A 19,756-nucleotide genomic window follows, 5' to 3' on the forward strand; every position below is an offset into this window, starting at 1 on the left:
TTTACTTCTTCACCCTCTACTTTCTTAGCTAGTGAATCTTAAACCTCAAGCTGGGGCGGTTTATTAAAATGCAGATCCCCAAGAAATAAGCAAAAAAAAAAAAAAAAAGAAGAATCAAATGCAGATCGCCAGGCCCCGCACTCAGCTGTTCTGCTTCCATAGGTCTTGGTTTGGGTCAGAGAATGTTCACTCTTAGTCATCACCTGCCACCCCAAGTGACTGATGCAGGCGGGCAGCAAAGCACTGTGAGAAACACTGGGTGCCAGAGCCATCCTCTGAGTTCCTGATGGCTGAGCCCTGGACCATGCTCTGCACCACCTCCAGGCCTGTTTCAAAGGCCCCTGCCTCACCTTTACACACTGTGCTGTTGGCTGGTTGAATGCAGAGGCCCTAAGGGAAGCCCTGGACAGGAAGCCAGTGTAACTGCTACACGAGGAGGTCCCTGAATGTATAAAGTGGAGCAAAGCCCATCCCTACTCCCACCAACCCACACTGGACGGTCACATGAATGAGAGAGGGAGGGGGGATGACCACCCACTGTGTTTCATGAAGGCACTGAGCTCCTGAGCTAGTCTAACTTGATGAATATACATGACTCTTTCCTATTCTACAATTTTATTAGATCTCTGCTCCAAAGATCCAAGGTAAATGTTTTAAGGGCAAAGCTGATACACAAACGCAGGGGTAAGTCCAAGAGTGATTCATCACATCAGAACCCAGCCCTACCTTCAAACATGAGAATGAAAACTCCTGAAAACATAATAGGCCTCTTGGACTTGCTTTGCACATGCGAGATTGTGCCTTAGCCCTCTGACCGCCTTGGTGCCAAGTTCATAAGCAAATGTTAGACTCGGGTACAATGTAAAGACTGAAGACCGGGGTTGGTAATTATCTCCAGCGTACGAAAGGCCCCTCTCATGGCACCAGGAGTACAAAGACATCTGCTGCAAAGACAGGAACGAGGAAACCAAAACCATGTCTTAAAAAGTGGCCTCTGCCTACAGTTCCCTTGGCCATGTTGAGGCCCCCAGGGGTGCCGCTGACCAGTACTCACAAAATGCTGCTCTGGCCCCTCTTGCAGGAAGGAAGGAACCTACTGGGACTGCGCTCAAGTTTCTAATGTGTGGGGACTCAGGACTGGCCTGGTGGCAGGTTCAGCTCCACAAGCCCCGCTGGAGACACAGCCAGGGAGCCTCCCAGCCAGCCCCAGCGATCAGGAGGGTCCTGGGGCCTGCGGGAGAAGGACCATTTTCCATCTGGTAGATGTGTGCTGCCCGTGATGGCAGCGCTTCAGATGGAGGGTAGCATCTCCAACCCCCTCTTTCTCTTTAAGCCAAATCAGCCCCACAGCAGAAGAGCAAGTGACTAAGAGCATATGATTCAGCGCCCGCCACCTGGCTGCCCACAGTCGCACGGGGAGGATCCAGCCTGACTTCGGAAAGGAGAGGGCAAGAGCACTGATGCATCTCAGGGCTCAGGAATAGACTCTTCCACTCGCGCATTCAGCCACGCGGGCCCCCTTGCTGCCCCACGAACACTGCAGAGGTTTCCCACCATTCTGCTGCCCGCCTAGAACACTCTTCCCCAGCCCTTCGCACGGTTCATGCACACACTTCCTGCAGGTGGCCTCTCCACCGCTGTCCCCTCGGACAGACTTCCCCTCGTGGCCTTGTCTAAATCAGCTCCTCCCATTCCCGTCACTCTCCAACCCCTGGTCCCATTTTATTTCCCTTCAAAGGCCTTATCGCCGCATGGAAGTATCATTGTTGTTCTAGCCTAACAGGATATCTACGGAGGGCTGGGTGATAAGAGCTGGAGGAAAGGAAGGTGACGGTGCAGAATTCTTTTTCCTGAGTGCCATTTCAAAACAATCAATACACAAAAAGGCATCAGTATGGAAAAGACACAGGATATAAAGTTAATGAACATATAAGTTACGAGGCAGCACACTTACAACTACACTGGAAAGGACTGGGGTGAATTAGACACTTATGAGATGTTGGCGATGGAATAACAAAGTTCTCTATACTACCTCACATTGTTGTTTTTTTTTAACTTTAAGAATGGATTTAATAATTAAAATAAATACACAAGTAAAGAAATCAACTAAATCCAATAAATAAAGCAAAATTGTGACATAAAGAAAAACTAGACAGGCTACCTGGTCTAACACCCTCATTTGCCAGATGAAGAAATTGAGCCTTAAAGAGATGTGAATTGTCTGTGGTCATACTTAAGGTTAGTCAATGAAGAGAAAGAATAAAAAGAAAAACTTGGAGTCCAGGGCCAATGCTTTCCCCACTCAATTATGTTTCGTAGTCAAACGATGAAACCTTTTGAGAAGGGATAAATCCTTTCAAAGAATGATGACCAAAGTAGTTGCAACCAAGTACAATGTAACATAGAAGCATTTCTTGTTCACCGGGGCACTGCCTATTCAAGACCTTCACCTCAGTGTTCTTTAGCCCAGTAGCTTAACCTCCTTAAAGTTCTGTTTCCTCTCAGGGGATGGTGGTGGTGGTGGTGGTGGTGATGATGATGATGATGATGGTGTGATGATGATAATGGTGGTGATGATGATGATGGTGATGATGATGATAATGATGGTGGTGGTGATGATGATGATGATGATGATGATGATGGAGGTGGTGGTGATGATGATGATGATGGAGGTGATGGCTATGTTGATGATGTTGATGATGATAAGGTTGATGATGATGACTGTTACTACCATTTGTCAGACATCATGCTAAGTGTCTCAGTGCTTGGCCACGCCAGGAGGTATGCCTCACCAGACACCAGATCTGCCAGTGCCTTGATCTGGAACATCTGAACATCCAAAAATTTGAAAAATAAATATTTGTTATTTAAGCCACCCATCCTATGGTATTTTTATTATAGCAGTCCAAACTGGCTAAGACAGGAGTTGTTCTAAAGAGAAAATAAAATTATAAGTATGATGAAGCTTCTAAAACTACCATTTTATATGAACACCGTGTAACAGTAATAATTCATCTAATTCTAATAACATCCTGACAAAGTAGTTACTGTTACTATCACCTTGCATTTCAAAATGAGAAAACTAACTCATAGTCAGTTAGATAATGTGGCCAAGGAATGTTTGGTCTAAAATTCAAACGCAAACAAGTCAGGTCCAAAGGCCTGAATTTTTAACCACTACACCGTGGGTGTACCTAAAAATTATGATTATTATCGAGGCAGGGAGTTTCTAAATCATAAGGGTACAGTTCATGGGCTTCATCTCTTGACTTTGGAGCTGCTCATAACTAATGTGCAGATGTTCACGCTCCCTTGTGATATCTTCAGTCATTCTCCAACATAACAATCTAAAAAAAAAAAAAAATACCTATCTATCGGTCCCTAATTTGGAAGTGGTCTAGAACATCAATGTGGAGGTCCAAGCACAGCACTCAGTAAGTTCCTTGAGTCTGTTTCTCGATTCACAGTCTTTTCTCAGACAGGCATCTCAGTCTCTGGGGACATGTTCATTCAGAGCGAGTGACTTGAGTTGATGTGAGCGGGTGCCCAAGTTGGAATGTCAGCCAGCAACAACACTGGAAACAAATGGCTGCCCTCTACCATCCCCAAATACTTAACTGGGAAAAGCAAGCCACTGAGTTTTTACACGAAGGCTGCAGAAGCAGGCCATCAAATTCGGAGGCAAGTAGAAGACACTGAAGATGCAGTGGACTGGCAGAGTCTGGAAAACTAACCCTAACCATAACCATAACAATGTCCGGGGAAAGCTGAGAAAGCCAGGAGTCTCCACGGAGCCAAGAGGAGCAGGACCCACCGCATTCATTAGAAGAAGAGAATTTAAAGACTTATCTAGTTTCAGAGCTTGTTAGAATTTAAAGGAAGCTTAAATATCACATTAGTCCAAATTCTTCATCTTAGATAAGAAAAGTGATGGCCAGAAACTTTTTAGGACTTTTGTGACTGTTGCTAAATGACAGTTAAATCAATTATATTAAAAACACAGGTTATAAATACTCGAGACTGCCTAATTATTTTGCTCTGTTTCACTGTTACTATGCTTTTGAGGTTATTTATGTCTGTTGCATCTATGTGGTGGGACTATTACATAATGGTGTGCGGCTCTTCATGTTCAGTGACTGCATGTTGGTAGCTCCAAAGTAGCTAGGGAATATTTACACCACAGGAACTGGCAAATGCTGTAAGTCGGGGCTTGATTTTTGTTTTGTTGATTGGATTTGCAAAAGTGATGGACAGAAATGCTAATAACGCAGATTAAGCATAAAAGTATAGCCATTACCTTGTGAATAGCACATTTGAGGAAATACGCTTCTAGTATTTGAAAACTCTTATCCTATTCAGAAGAGAAGTAACTCAGGCCATTGACGAATGAGTGAAATTCAGATATTTATATATGTTGATTCATTTTCTTCTTCTTCATTAATGCAAAAGAAAACATCAGCTAACATCCATGTCAGAACTACTCTTGTCAATTAAAATTACAGTTTGGCTATGAATACAAAAATTCAGCAAAAATCAATGAAAGCGGTTTGGGAAAATTAATTGGCTACACAGAATTTATAATAAAGAATATTGGATATTTTATTATTATTCATACACTGTGAACTACATTTCTTTCTGTCAGTAAAATGTGTAATAAAGTTATGTATGTATATACATGCTTTGTTCTTTCTTTATATATATAGAGAGGACCCAGTTAAGACAGTTACCCACACACCAGTTTCTGCTCGAATGCCATCTCCTCCGAGAAGTCCTCCCTGATCAGAGTGCTGTCCACCATAGCTCACTATTCCCAAATCCATTTATTTGTGTTCATAGTATTTTATCACCACATGTTACTATATCACATATGCATCTGTGGGCTTGTTTGTTACCTGGTTCCTCCATAGAATTTTAAGTTCTAAACTGGCAAAACAAACAAGACCTTTGTTTTGGATACTGCTTCTCCTTTTCCTGCACTGAGAATAGATGCCAGGTACATGGCAGGCACTTAAATATTTTTGGAGAAACAAATGGGTCCAACAGGTCTTCTCAGGTTCTTAGGCAAACTTATGGCTTCTTTTGTTATAAGTAAAGGCAGGCAGGACTGTAGACACCTCTTGTAGGGTTACAATCAAAGAGAACATTTGCAAGTAGTCTAAAAGCCAGTACAAGAAGGAAAAAAATTTTTTTACAGCTTCTGATCAGTGTTGTATAACTAGCCTCTGACTATTCGTTAACTTTTCATATTTTTCATTAAAAGATGACAAATCTACAAGTCAGTTTCTTATGACTTCTGTAAACAAAGCAGGAAACGCAGAAGACCCACCATATTCAAACCAAGACTGTCCTGATCCCCGGGGGGTAACTGCCCTGCTTCGTAGACCAATTCTAGGAGTCCCACTGACGCACAGCCAAGGAAAGCAATCAGGAGATGCTCGTTGCCCAGTGGGGAGTTAGGCAAGTCAAGAGGCAGGTTGGTAAAATGCTATGGAGATGGCACATATGGGCATCTCCATGGCACTTGAAGAACAGCTGGGTCCTCTGGGACTATTTAGCCCATCAAGGAGAAGACCTAGAGTCATGGGCCCATTAGCTCCCAATATCTGGAGAGTAGAATGCTGTCTTACAGAAGAAAGAACAGACTTGTAAACACAAGCTCAGAAAATGGCCTACGGTTGAATGCGACAAAAAGACTGACTTGGGATTAATTCTTTATATTGCTTTAACTATTGTCACTAAGTCAACAGGATAGTTTGCCCCCAAATGACGTGGGCTGCCCATCATCGAAAGTGCTAGGGCAGGGGTGGACCTGGAATGGTGGAAGAGCACATCTGACATGTGGCCTGTGGTTGACCTTGGTGGTGTCAGGGCTCTGTTCACCCAGAAATTGTACGACAAAGCATGTTCTTTGTCCTTAGGCTGTCTACACCTCGATCCTATGCCTTCAAAGTATAAATTACTTTAATTTTAAAGAAGTTTTCTAAAACAATATTTTCATATTATTTTATATTAGTTTGCATATATTTTGTTTTAAAACTTAATATTCTGGTGGCAGAACAGGGTTTTTTTAGTGGTTTTATTGAGGTATAGCATAAAAGCCATAATGTTTTCATTTTTAGTAAATTATCAAGTAGTATGTCATCTCCATGACTGGTTTTAGCACCTTTCCCTCATGTCCATCACAGGAACACCTGTCCCCACCTGTCCCTAACCACATGATAATACAGTATGTGGTCTTTTTGTGACAGCTTTTTTTTTATTTAGCATAATATTTTTAAAGTTTATCCACGCTGTAGACTCTATTAGAGTTTCGTTCCCTCTTTATGGCTTAAAAGTTATTCCATTTTATTGATATATCACATTGGTTTATCCATTCAACAGTTAATGGACATTTAGATTATTTCAGGATTTTTTACTATTATGAACAATAGTAGCATCATTTTTAAATATCTCAACACCCTACATACACTCGAGTGGAAAAACAAAAACACATGGGAAACCTTTACAACAGCATTAGGGGACAAGACCAAAAAAGCATTGATGGTACTGTGATAACGCATAGGGTAAGAAACCTGCAGATCTTAAAGTCTAGTTTTGGGGTTTTTTTCGATATGTTTGTATTGATTTTTTTGTTTTAGAGAGAGATAGAAACATTGATGTGAGAGAAAAACCTCAACCACCTGCTTCCTGCACGCCCCCTACTGGGGATCGAGCCCACAACCTGGGCACGAGCCCTGACCGGGAACCGAACTGGGACCTCTCAGTTCATGGGATGACACTCAGTCCACTGAGCCACATGGGCCGGGCTTAAACTCTAGTTTTACATAATGTTTAATGAAAAGATGTTTAGAATATACTTTAAGGTGAGAAAGCAGGTTAGAAACAACAAGTGCAGTAAAATCCCCCCTCTCCCTATCTACAAGTATTTCATCAAGTCCGACATGCACTTCCCCAGTACCAGTGGTGCCAGGCTCCGAAGTCTCAGGTATGTTTACAACAAGATTTTAATTTTCCATCCCTGTCAAGTCATGGTTGTCATTGCCCAGGGGCAAATATTATTTGTTAAAGCCTCATACTTTGCAGGATGGGTGTGAAGGACTTGGGAAAACTGGGAGAGAAAAATGGATCACTCCTCAGCTTCTCAAAATCAAATGGTTCAAGCTAAGAATCGGGAGATTGTGCATCTGACAAGATTAGCTACATTTCTGAAAATCGAATTTAAAATTAGACAAGCTCTACATAATGCAAAGCCTGTTCAGAGCCCGGTACCAACGGCTTTCCTTCTAATACATTATTTTGAAGAATGCTCTCTTACCAACATTTTTGGCTGCACCAAATTTATACTCTGTGGAAAACGGTGGACAGCTATGAATCAAAGAATAACTCTGAAAAGTTAGTATGAGAAGTCTTAGTAACAGCAAACCAATTTATTTCATTCATATCCCTATTTATGTATGCACAGGAGTGAGATTGGGTTAATAAAATGTCAAAGTAGCCCTGGCCGGTTTGGCTCAGCGGTTAGAGCGTCCGCCTGCGGTCCGGAGAGACCCGGGTTCGGATCCCGCTAAGGGCATGTACCTTGGTTGCAGTTTGTCCCCGGCCCTGGTTGGTCGTGCGGGTGGCAGCCACTCGATGTGTCCCTTTCACATCGATGTTTCCCTCTCTCTCTCTTCCTCTCTCTCCCTCCCACTCTGTCTGTACAAAAAATGGAAAAATGTCCTCGGGTGAGGATAAAAAAGTAAATAAATAAAATGTCAAAGTATATGCCTGGCCAGTGTGGTTCAGTGGACTGAGCGTGGTCCAATGACTGAGAGGTCCCGGTTCGAGTCCCAATCAGGGCCTATGCCTGGGTTGTGGGCTTGATCCCCAATAGGGGGCGTGCAGGAGGCAGCCGATCAATGTTTCTCTCTCTTCTTCTCTCTCTAAAAAAAAAAAAATGTAATAAAATAAAATGTCAAAGTATAAATTGAAAATTCTGTGTCATAAGAAAAGATGATGTAAACTCTAAAACACAAGCCAGGGACGATAGACTACCGACAGCCACAAGACATGCATATGCAATCAGTCTGGGCAGGAAGAAGCAGAAGGAGGCCATGGCTCATCTGATGGACGGGAAGATAAATGAACCAAACATAGCCAACGGGTAGTCACTGGCGAGTGTGGCAGGCCGAATTCCAAACAGCAGCTGCAACTTCAAGGTAAAACACCAGCAAGTTTATACCCAAAAAGCCCCTTAATACTACATAAGGAAAGGGGTTATGACTAGAACAGGGCTTCCAGACTGGCAGCAAAATTCTGATCTTGGTCATAGGCAGATAACCTCATTCTAACACCTTCAGCTATGTGAAATTAACTGATCGACTTAAACATAATGTTTTAGAAATTACCATGGTTACTTGATAAAAGGCAGATCCAGTGCCTACTCTCGACCGTCTATGTAGAGAGTCTGAGAGCAGAAGCCAGGAAATGTAAAACCCATTTGGGTTTATGGGGGAAAACTTATGATTAATAATTTTAAAATTATTTTTTAAAATAAGTGCATTTTAGAATGAGTCATATGTTTAGTCAGTACTAACATTTCTCCCAATTTTATCAGAGAAAATGCGGTGCCATGGGACTGTATCGGGAGCCATCTCCTGATAAGAGAAGGCCTTGCTGCTGCTGAGAGCGGCTTGGAGCTCTTTACCGAAGGGCCAGGAAGGCCGGCAGGCGAGGGGACATCCTGCATGCAAGGGCACAGCCAAGGACAGGCCCCGGCAGTCCACCTTTTGAGAACCGTGCCCACCTCATGAAGCAGCTCACACACTAGCAATCCCATCGTCCCCATAAGCTTCAGGGTCTACAAAGTATCCCACATCCTCCTCCTCCCAGTCCTGTCTGAGACACAGAACCCTTGGTAATAGCTAAGGGATACATTATAGGAGGAAACTGAAGTTCACCAAGGGAGGCCAGAGCACAGAAGTGGTGAACTGGGGCTATGACCCACGTCTTTGCCCCCAGTCCCACCACCGCCCTATTGGGCCTTTTTCTACAACCAACTCAAAGCCATGAAACCCTGTCTCATTACCAAGTGTTAGAGGCACCAAAGATTTGGATAAACTTTCTTAAGCACCTAACAGGCAACAATTTCATAAGCGTTTAGTATTCTGGATCGATTCCTTTCTCTGAAACACCTATTGAGTTGATTGATAATTTATGCAAAGATGATATTCTGCTACATTTAAGTCTTGGGGTGCACACCTCTGCCCTGACATTGCCTCTAACTCTTTCTACCTCATTTTCCTTCAAGGAGTCAAAACTTAGTAGATACAAAGGGTGACGGGAGCTAAAACCTAGAGTTTGAAAGTGAAGAGCTGCCAGGGTCACCTCAATGTATCATGTGGCAGCTGTTCTATATAGTATCTTTCTCTACTAGTAGATGATTAAATGTAAATCCTAATGTACATTCCATTTTACATGCAATATGGGTTAGTTACTGTTGCTATGGAAACCTTCACTTTTGCATTTACTGATTTTAATTCTGTGACATTTGCTGACTTTAGTACAATGTAAAGTTTATAAATATAACATACAGGTTTGCGGAGGGCTTTTTTAAAGTGTTCAATTTGCATAGATAATTCCATCACAAATCTCTAGGTACATTAGGGGAAAGGCATTCAACGGGTGCCAACTAACAGTAATCAGCAAACAACAGGCTATTTCCAGAAATAACTATTTCCATCGATCCTCAAAAATCTCCTTCCACTAACTAAATGTCCTGGCTATTATATATGACTTCTACCCACTGATTCAGCGATAATTCCCCAATGCGGAATTTTTAAAGTAATTTTATTTACTCACATCGCTTATAATCTGTTACCTTGTTTTACCTTTAATGTTAACCTGGTGAAAGAGATGGTCCAGACATGGTTTGAAGAAAGAAATGAGCCCACTTTCGGGACTGCTTCTGATCCAGGACATACAGACTTCCACCTGGAGCTTCGAGGGCTCATTGCAACAATCCTGCTCTTGACCCTGCAATTCCAGGCTGAGTCACCTTTACATCTCTGGGATCTGGCGCAGTTCCCGTGTGTGGGGTAAATGCATACTCTCCAAATGTCTCTACATTTTTTTTGATTCCCTGATTATTGTCTCTTAACAGACGTAGAACCTGAGATCCATAATCATTACACAAAACCATCAAAAGTCATCTAGCAACTCACTGGGAAAGTAAATGTCTCAATAAGAAGTGATTGAACTGATGGACATTTATAATGAGCGCCCAGCACTCTTGAGGGTGTGTACACAGGCTTGGGTGATCATCTGCCACACTGGTCTAGAACCACAGAGAAATACATTATTCCATGAGTCTTCCCAGGGAAAGCGTGAACTCAGGTAGCCATATACCTACCGATACAATATACTGATATAAAAGAGAGCATGTACAAGAAGCATTTTAAGTGGTTTCATCAAAGTCTGCACATTCAGCAAAAGGAACAAATTTAACCACTATTTATTGTGCTCCCATGTGTGGCAGACAGTGCTGAGTAATCTCACAGCAGTGAAGTGTCTATAGTTGTACCTGAAGAACGGGTGAGGGGACGAAGAAAGGGATAATGCCACCCTCAAGGCTGCCAGGGCCAAGGAAGGCAGGCCAACAAAATGGCAAATGGGTTTAAGAGAATCACAAGAGCTTTTCAAAGACAAGAGGCACTCGAAAGAAAACAGGACCACTAATAACCAAAAGAAAACAGGGAAATAATGAGACGCAAACACAGGGAAGAGAAGAAACTCTTAATCAATCTTTGCTTTAGAAAAATAAAAAGAATGTTAAACAAACTGGTAAGCAATGACAATGTTGTGCAAGTAGAAGTCAGTCACAGTAGGCAAGGGGGAGGGGCTTGGGGAAAGTAAGCTGATGGACACACAGGAGGCTGTTGCAGCCAGTTCAAGTGGATTCTGGGAAGCAGGTAGAGTGAACATCATTAGACTAGACATTGATTTGGGGCTTGAGAACACAAGTACATGCTGTTGACATGAATGGATAGAGACGAAGCCTGAGAAAAGGCTCTACGCTTATTCTAGTAAACCTAAAGTGAGGCTGGAGACCTCTCCTCCCCAACACATCCACAGCCACTTCATCACCAGCCACTGTCCCATCCATCCTCATCTGTGTACCTGATGGTCTCTAGGTTGATCCAGGTTGATCCTATTCAGCTTTTATCTGGAAAATTGTAATATCTTTCTCTCAATTGTCTTCTTGCTACTAAATCCTTCCATTTTAAAAAAAAAAAGGCCCTGGCCAGTGTGGCTCAGTTTGTTGGGTGTTGTCCCTTGCACCAAAAGGTTGCCAGTTCAATTCCTGGTCAGGGCACAGCCCATGCCCAGGCTGCTAGCTCGGTACCCATGAGGGACATGCAGGAGGCAGCTGATCAATGTTTCTCTCTCTCCTCCCTTCCTCTCTCTCTAAAAATCAATACAAACATATATTTTTTTAAGTCCTTCCAAATCATTCTCCACTTGGCAGCCTGAGTCATGTTTTCAAAAGGCCCATTTCATGACATACCCTCTTTCAAACTTCTACCAAAAAGAGAACACTTCCCATTGCTCTTAGGATAACTTTTTTAAAAGCCAAAATCCTTAATATGGCCTGTCCATAGTCAAACATAATCTGGCCCCAACATAAATCTCCAACCTCAGATGGCATCTTACATCTCCTCCCCATCTACCACAGGACCTTTGCACTCTCTGTTCCTCTTTTTGAATGCCGTCTTGGCACCGCATGCCCCATTTTTCTAATTAAATCTCATTTGTTCTTTAAATCTCAACTAAAATTTTACTTCCTCAAGAAAGCCTTTCCTGACCATAGTTCCCACCAGTGTAGGTCAGGTTTCTTTGTTATGCTTTGCAAAAACATTCTGGACTCCTCTATTGCACTTATTACATTGAGTTGTATGTGCATGTTTGATCTAATATAACTGTATATTAATTAGTATGGTTATTTCATTGCTGTAAATCTCCTTTACTTGGTTGTCAGTTTCCTATAAGAAAGGCCATGTCTGTTTTTAAAAAGTACTATAAGCGAAAGACCAGCCCTACTCAATATTGATGCACCTAATGAAGGAATAAATAGTGTTTTAATGGATCTACTCAAGAACATACAACGGTTTCCTGTTGCTATGAAGTCATATCCAAATTCATCAATCAAATATTCAAGGACCTCCAACACTGCTCTCTGTTATATCTGAGAAGGCAGACTTTTGGCAGGAAAGGGTATGATGGTTAATTTTATGTGTCAACTTGACTGGGCCATGGGATGCCCGATTCTGTTTAAACATTGCTTCTGGGTGTTCCTTGGAAGGTGTCTCCAGAAGAGATTAGCATTTAAAGTGGGGACTGAGTAAAGCAGATGGCCCTCCCCAGGCTGGTGGGCACCATCTAATCAGTTGAGGGCCTGAACTGAACCAAAAGGTGCAGAAAGTTGAATGAACTCTGCCTGAGTGCTGAGCTGGGACATTGGTCTCCTGAGGACTAGAATTTAGACCATCAGCCCTCTGGATCTCAGGCCTTCAGACTACACCACCAGCTTCCCTGGGTCTCCACCTTGCACAGTGGATCATGGGACTTCCCAACCTCCAGTTATGTGAGATAATACCTTCTAATAAACCTCTTCCTATACACACAAACCTCTTACAGGCTCTGCTTCTCTGGAGAACCTGACTAATACAGAGGGAGTAGAGCAGTGGTTCTCAACCTTCCTGATGCCACGACCCTTTGATACAGCTCCTCATGTTGTGGTGACCCCCCAAGCATAAAATTATTTTTGTTGCTACCTCATAACTATAATTTTGCTACTGTTATGTCTTAGGTGACCACTGTGAAAGGGTTGTTCAACCCCCAAAGGGGTTGTGACCCACAGGTTAAGAACTGCTGTAGTAGAGGAAGAACATACTTCCCCAAGAAGTAGGAAGCCAGTTTAGCAACTCCACAAAACTCCATTTACATTGTATTCTGTGGACATTGCATAGAGTACAATGAGAATCGTGCCTCCTTCAGGTATGCAATTCTCTTGACACCTGCAGACTTCCTTGAGCAGAGGTCAGCCAACCACATCCTAGTCTTGCCCCAGACTATGTGCTTGGTGGCATCTCAGGTCTTTGTTTCCTCCAACCAGATACCCTTCTTTTTTTTCACCAACAAACCCAAGTCCTATAATCCCTTGTAGACGCAAATCATGTCCAACCTGCTCTTGGACCCATGGCCCAAACACTCTATTGTATTCATTGTATTCTAACGACAGAAGACAATTCTTCATGTGTTCAATCAATATTTAGTGAATATCAATCAAATCCCAGGTCCTTTGTTAGACTCTGGATGACTAAATTAAATAAAAACAGTTCTCCTTGTACAGTTGGGTAGTTTCCACACTGCAAAAAGGCAGCTGGCCAAGGGAATAGGAGGAGAGGGCTGAAATCCAAAACACTTTGCCAAGCCCTTTGGGGCTCATGTCTGCCAAGAAGACCAGAAAGCCTTCCCTTTGCACAAAAGGCCTGTGGGCTCACCCAGATGGAGCACCTTTAACCAATTCGCGTGAATATGATCTCTGGGCTGCCACGCCTGGACAGACAGACACTGCGCCATCCGTGTGGAGATGAGCTCGTTGAGTTGAAGCTTCTGGTCCTGCTACTTTTCTCATATTCTTCATTCACTCAAGGGAGGTCTAGAGCATCTCCTTTGCACCTGGCCCTGCATTCTGTGTTGCTCACACAAAGCTCAGTCGGGCTTGGTCCTTGAGCTCAAGAAGACCATGGTGGCGCCACACTCACAGTGGATTCTCAGTGTACATGCGCTGGTTCCCCCTGAGGAACCAAAGGCCATGTCTTCAATGACAAGGCTTCAGTTATGCCTTACGGTATGACCCAAGGCCTGGGTTAACCTCCCTGGCCTCAGTTTCTCCAGCTGTAAAATGGGGCACTATCTAGAGACTCAGCAGAAGCACGATGTGAAAATCCGCTTGGGACTTGGGCACCCTCAGGTTCAAGCCCTGGTGACCCTGCTCACAGTGAAACCCTGGGCTAATTGCTAAGCCTCTCTCAGCCTCAGTTTCCTCTTCTGAGAAACGGGGCTAATACTACGGCTTTCCACAGTGGTGTGCAGCTGAGTTGCGGCAATGATGCAAAGCAGTGACCTGGGAGACCGGCATGCAGCAAACATGCAGTAAGGGTACAGCACGATCATCACTGTTTCTGCTCTTGAATTTTTGAGATTCTGCTTTTTTGCTCATCCAGTCCCTGCCTTCGGTTTCATGGAGTTCTAACTATTCAAGAATTTACATAATCTGTTTTCTTCCTAAACTTTTCTCAATATTATCTAGCTATCAACTATAGTTGTAGGAGGAGGATTTTTTTTTTTTAAAGATTCGCTAAGTAGCAATCTAGAAGTTTCACAAAAATTACTATTCAGCTCTGAGGTAAGCATGAAATTTTCTACCCTGTATTCAGACAATTTCCCATGGCCTAGAGGGAAAAAAGGATTATTTTTGCCACATCATGGCATTTAAGTAGGCTTAGAGAAGTAGCCTTTTTTCTTTGTCCCTCACCCAAGGTTTAGATTACAACTGCTTAAAGGACCTGGTTGCAGCCATCACCGGGCATTCATGCTACATGACTTCAGCTCTCTGGTTCTGGATGTTTAAGCAGCTTAATTGCTCTAAAGATCACCAGATATGCAGCGTCATCAAAAAGTTAGCAGTGCCCTAGATTAAAAATACTAGGAATATGTGGGTCACAATTTATAATAAAAGCAACTTAGAGTGTGAGTGTGCATATGTGCGTGTGTGTGTGTGTGTGTGCGTGTGTGTGTGTATGTGTGAATTCCACAGTCTCTGCTAGGGTACCTTCCATCCTCAAACATCAGGGCACATGCCACCCTCACGGGCTGTTTCCCACCAGGCTGTGAGCGTCCTGAGGGCAGGGCTCTCTGTGGTCCTCCATCACTGAGCACATAAAAAAACTCAGTAAGTTACTGAGGGATGAATGAGCCAATTCAATCCCATCATGGACACCGCAGGGTGCCACAGTGCACGTTACTTCTTAAATGGTTTTAAAATCAAAGCCATAATAAAAGTAACGGCACAGTTCTTTCTTCTTTCCTTTACCCCTGCCTCCATAAAAAAAAAAAATCACAGGAAATAGAGAATTAGGACTGGAAACCATTCCCCATCCATTCCTTCCCGCCTCCCCCACTCGCTCATTATGCCAGCGGTATCTGGTAACCCTTCAAGGAGCTCTCGGGAGACCTGGTAATATTATATATGGTTGGGCTCCTTGGAAATACAATGGAGTGAATTAAGGCAGAGATTTCAGTTTCTAAGTATAAATGTCTTGACATATTTTCCTTTCAGACAAACGCCTGGAAATATAATAAACTATGCTTTAATGTTTATTTGTTTCAAATATAGTTGTTGTTTTTTTCAACACACAAATGTGACGTGTTGAGTCTGGGAAAAAAAAGGGGGGTTTAAATCGCCATTGCAGCAAAGCAGTTTTTAAAACAGTACACACAAGTGATCATTTCAAAGCAGTTTAATGCACTTAGCCAACGGGCATTAACAGTCTTTTCGGAATAACCTAATGCCTTAAGCTTATTTTCTAGTCTTGGTTCAGACACATTTTAACCTTTCTAAACACTACACCACCACCAAAAACGGACCGTCCTGGGCACCACTGAACTCCGTAATTTCAGTTCATCCTGCATCTGCATTTTGAGGTTCTTTTACGATGCCAGGAAAAAACAACCGCGGGCCTCCCTTCGGGAACAGGTTGTAAGACAATGGTGCACAGAGCTCTGGGAGGCCAGGCCGGCCCTCCAGCTCCAACGGCTTCTCCTGAGAAAGCCAGACCGTGACTCAGCAAGGTCCCCTCACCCAAAAAGGGGGGAGAGGAACAGCAGGAGGCTGGATGGGGCCAGTGCAGAGCACATGATTCACCTCGATTTTATTTTTAACCTGCAGATTAAAACAGAAACAAACCATCCACCCAATGGGCATGGGAGACTCTGGAGCTAACGAAAGAACCTTGTCATATTTCGTCCAACCCAGAGCCATGAGAAGAGGAAGTGGGCCCAGGAAAGAGACAGATTTATCCAAGGCCAGGGGCCCAAGTTGAGGGAAGGAGGAGGAGCTCAGGAAACGCGACTAAAATGCACCGACGTCTGTGGGCCGGTGATGTGCCGTGGAGCGTCACGCAGGGAAGGGAAGGGCCGTCGGACTTGGCAGTTTACCTCCATGGTGTCATCTGCTGTTCGCGTTTCTCCGATGTTGACATATCGCTGTTCCCATCGTGGAAACTGAGGCTCAGAGACTCATGCTGCATGTGCCGGGGCGGGTAGGATTCCAACCGCCTCTGCCTTCTCCCTGCTCAGCCTTTTCACCCTCCTCGCTGCCCCATCACTTTGGGCCCTTGTGCCGGGCTGGCTGCCAGCTAAGGGAATTTCCCAGCAGCCACAGCACCTCACTCTGGCTTCCCAGTTCTTTCTGGGCTAGAGACCCTGGGGACCCACCCTCTGGCCGCTAAAAGTTTCATGGACCACACCTGGTGGACAAATTAATTGTCCCTAGGCAACTTATATAACCCAGGCTTACAGTAATTTTGCATCTTTAGAAAAAACACCATGAAAATCCATCCTCTGCTTCAGACACACGAGGCTAAAAATAGCTCAGCAGCCAGTAAGAGCGTGTGATTTTCCTCCGTGCATTTCCCATCCGCCGATTCCTTCCTCTCAGCACACAGATAAGCTCCAGGACTCACCGCCAGGCCACCCTCCACGACGTGACCAGAGGGAAGTGCTCAAAGGCAGATCAAATGTTTTCATTCTCCAGGGGAAAAAACACCTTCACGAGTGCCCTTTTGCCCAATAGTAAGAGCTAATTTTGATTGAACCCTGACGACATAGTAGTAAGGTACGTGGACCAGGGGCTGGTCTAAGGACTTTAAAGGATTTGTCTTATTAAAGCCCCTAAAACAACCCCATGAGGCTAGGATTTCTGTTGTATCATTTTCCAGATGAGGAAACCAAGGCACAGGGAAATTAAGTAATCATGCCAGGGCCCTGTTCACTCTCACGCTGCTAAAGTTCATAGTCGTTAAAGGGTAAGGACAAAGCCTTCAGAGTCCGGTCCCTATTTCCTCTCTGAGTTTATCTCCTACCTCCCCCATCAGCCCCACTCTACACAAATATACACCCTCTCATGCACACACCTGGACGCTGAGCCACGGCCATACCAAAACCTCCTCTTCCTCAGACGGGACACCACCTTTCAAAGCTCCGTTTCTTTACATGGTCCTTCCTTCTGCCAAAACACACCACCCTTCTCAAATTGCAAACCCCCACTCACCCCTGCAGACCTCGCTGCCCTGCACATTCGCACTGTGCTCTCCCTGAGCTCCTTCAAGACAGGGAGGCTGCCCCCTTCATCTCCCGATCAGCAGTGCCACAGACAGTGGGGGTTCAATATCTGCTAAACAATATAGCCGTAAAAATGACAAGGAACAACTGCAGGGTGTAGGCACTATGCTAATCACCTTACAAGATTATCTCACTCGATCCGCATAAAATCCCAGACACAGATCCCATCATCATCCTCCCGTTGCCCATGAGGGCAACCTGGGCACAGAGCAGGGTCAGTTCACTCACCCATCCTCATTCAAACAGTAAGAAGAGAAGTCCGGCCGGTGTGGCGCAGTGGTGGAGCGTCAACCCATGCACCAAGAGGTCGCCAGTTCGATTCCCGGTCAGGACACGTGCCCAGGTTGGGGGCCCAGTCCTCAGTGGGGGGCATGCAGGAGGCAGCCAATCGATGTTCTTTCTCATCCATGTTTCTATCTCTCTCTCCCTCTCACTTCTTCTCTCTCTAAAATCAATAAAGGAAAAAAGAGAGAGAGAGAGAGAGAAATAAGTCTGCGTGACTCCAGAAGGCGGTCAGTGAGCGCCGACGTTTGTGGGGGGCAGTCCCGTTGCCCACCACGACTGCGTGGGAATGGAATCCCGGGTGTGTGAGCTCATTTCCACAGTGCACACCACCCGTACAGAATAGCGATCTCTCAGAAACTAGTTCCAAAAAGGCTGCCTCTGTGAAATGTGCCTTAAAATAAAAGACTGCTGTGGGCCACAGAGAACGTCAACTGGCCCTGGCCGGTTTGGCTCAGCGGTTAGAGCGTCGGCCTGCGGTCCGGAGAGACCCGGGTTCGGTTCCCGCTAAGGGCACGTACTTCGGTTGCAGTTTGTCCCCGGCCCTGGTTGGTCGTGCGGGTGGCAGCCACTCGATGTGTCCCTTCACGTCGATGTTTCTCTCTCTCTCTCCCTTTCTCTCTCTCCCTCCCTCTCTATCTGTACAAAAAATGGAAAAATATCCTCCGGTGAGGATAAAAAAAAAAAGAGAACGTCAACTGTCATGAAGGATTAAATAGTATCTGACCCCAAGGATCTCTTCACTCCAGTGAGAAAAACAAGGTAACACTGCATACAGCTCATGACTTAGCCACTTGGTGAAGTATCACTTTTCCCTTTGAATGGAAGGTATGTCCCCCAACTGGTCTCATAAATTAATTTGCTATACCCCAACCTACTGGTTCTGTATGTTGTTAATTTTTTAAATATAAACATATATGTAAATAATTCAAGCAATTCAAAATTATATTTTGAGAACACGGGGAAATACTCCTAATTTTAGTTTAAGAAGCTGGTCAAAAGAAAACTCAGTACGTTTCTAAGCATGTAAACGTTGGTGTGTATCATAGCGTGCTTAGATTTATACACTAAAATGTTGACGGCAGTTTTGGTTTTTTTTTGCATAGAATTAAAGACAAGTTGTGTTTACCTCTTGGAACATTGTTGTATTTTACAAATACTCAGTATTGAAAGGGTACCATGTTTTAAAAGTCAGACGTATATTTGAAGCGTATGCAACTTTACGTTAAATGAACTGGCAAGGAAAGCGATCATAAATTCACGAACAGTGAGAGTTAGTAATGTGTTTTGCAACGTCAGTAGCATGATGCTGAACGCTGATACCATTTGAGGCAACTGGAAAACTGAAAATGCAGAAAGGGGTTTGAAACACAAAAGTTTTTGTAGGCCCGGCCGGTGTGGCTCAGTGGTTGAGCATCTACCCTTGCACCAAGAGGTCGCCGGTTTGATTCCCGGTCAGGGCATGTGCCCAGGTTGTGGGCCTGATCCCCACTGCAGGGCATGCAGGAGGTGGTCAAGTGATGTTCTTTGTCATTGATGTTTCTATCTCTCCCTCTCCCTTCCTCTCTCTCTAAATCAATAAAGAAAAAAAAATAGTCATGTCTCAAATTGAATAAAGAAAATAACTGCAATTAAAAAAAAAAAATTTTTTTGTAGCTTTGAAGTACAAATTAGTGATTGGAAAGAGTGTTTAATTTGACCACTTTCTGGTTATTACCTTGGCAACAGTGCTACTATTTAGAAAACCCGAGACCACGTCCCCATCAGCAGCACAGCGTCATCCAGGTAAGCCCTGTGTCTGATCCCTGAACTTCCAAAATCAGGGGCTTGGGGGAGATGATGTCTGGTGTCTGCTCCCACCCTGAGAGTCTAGGAGTCAGCTAGCTTGGGAGTGGTAGGCTCCGTTAGACATTCTCTGTCTGAACCTCTCAAAAGCAGGTGATACGCACCAACTGCTTGATTTCAATTTCAAGCGAGAAATTTCAGCCAACTGCAGGGTCATCATGGCTAAAATTATAAGGCATTATAA

Source organism: Molossus molossus, unplaced genomic scaffold (assembly GCF_014108415.1).
Source record: "Molossus molossus isolate mMolMol1 unplaced genomic scaffold, mMolMol1.p scaffold_m16_p_1, whole genome shotgun sequence".
In the NCBI taxonomy this organism is placed as follows: Eukaryota; Metazoa; Chordata; class Mammalia; order Chiroptera; family Molossidae; genus Molossus; species Molossus molossus.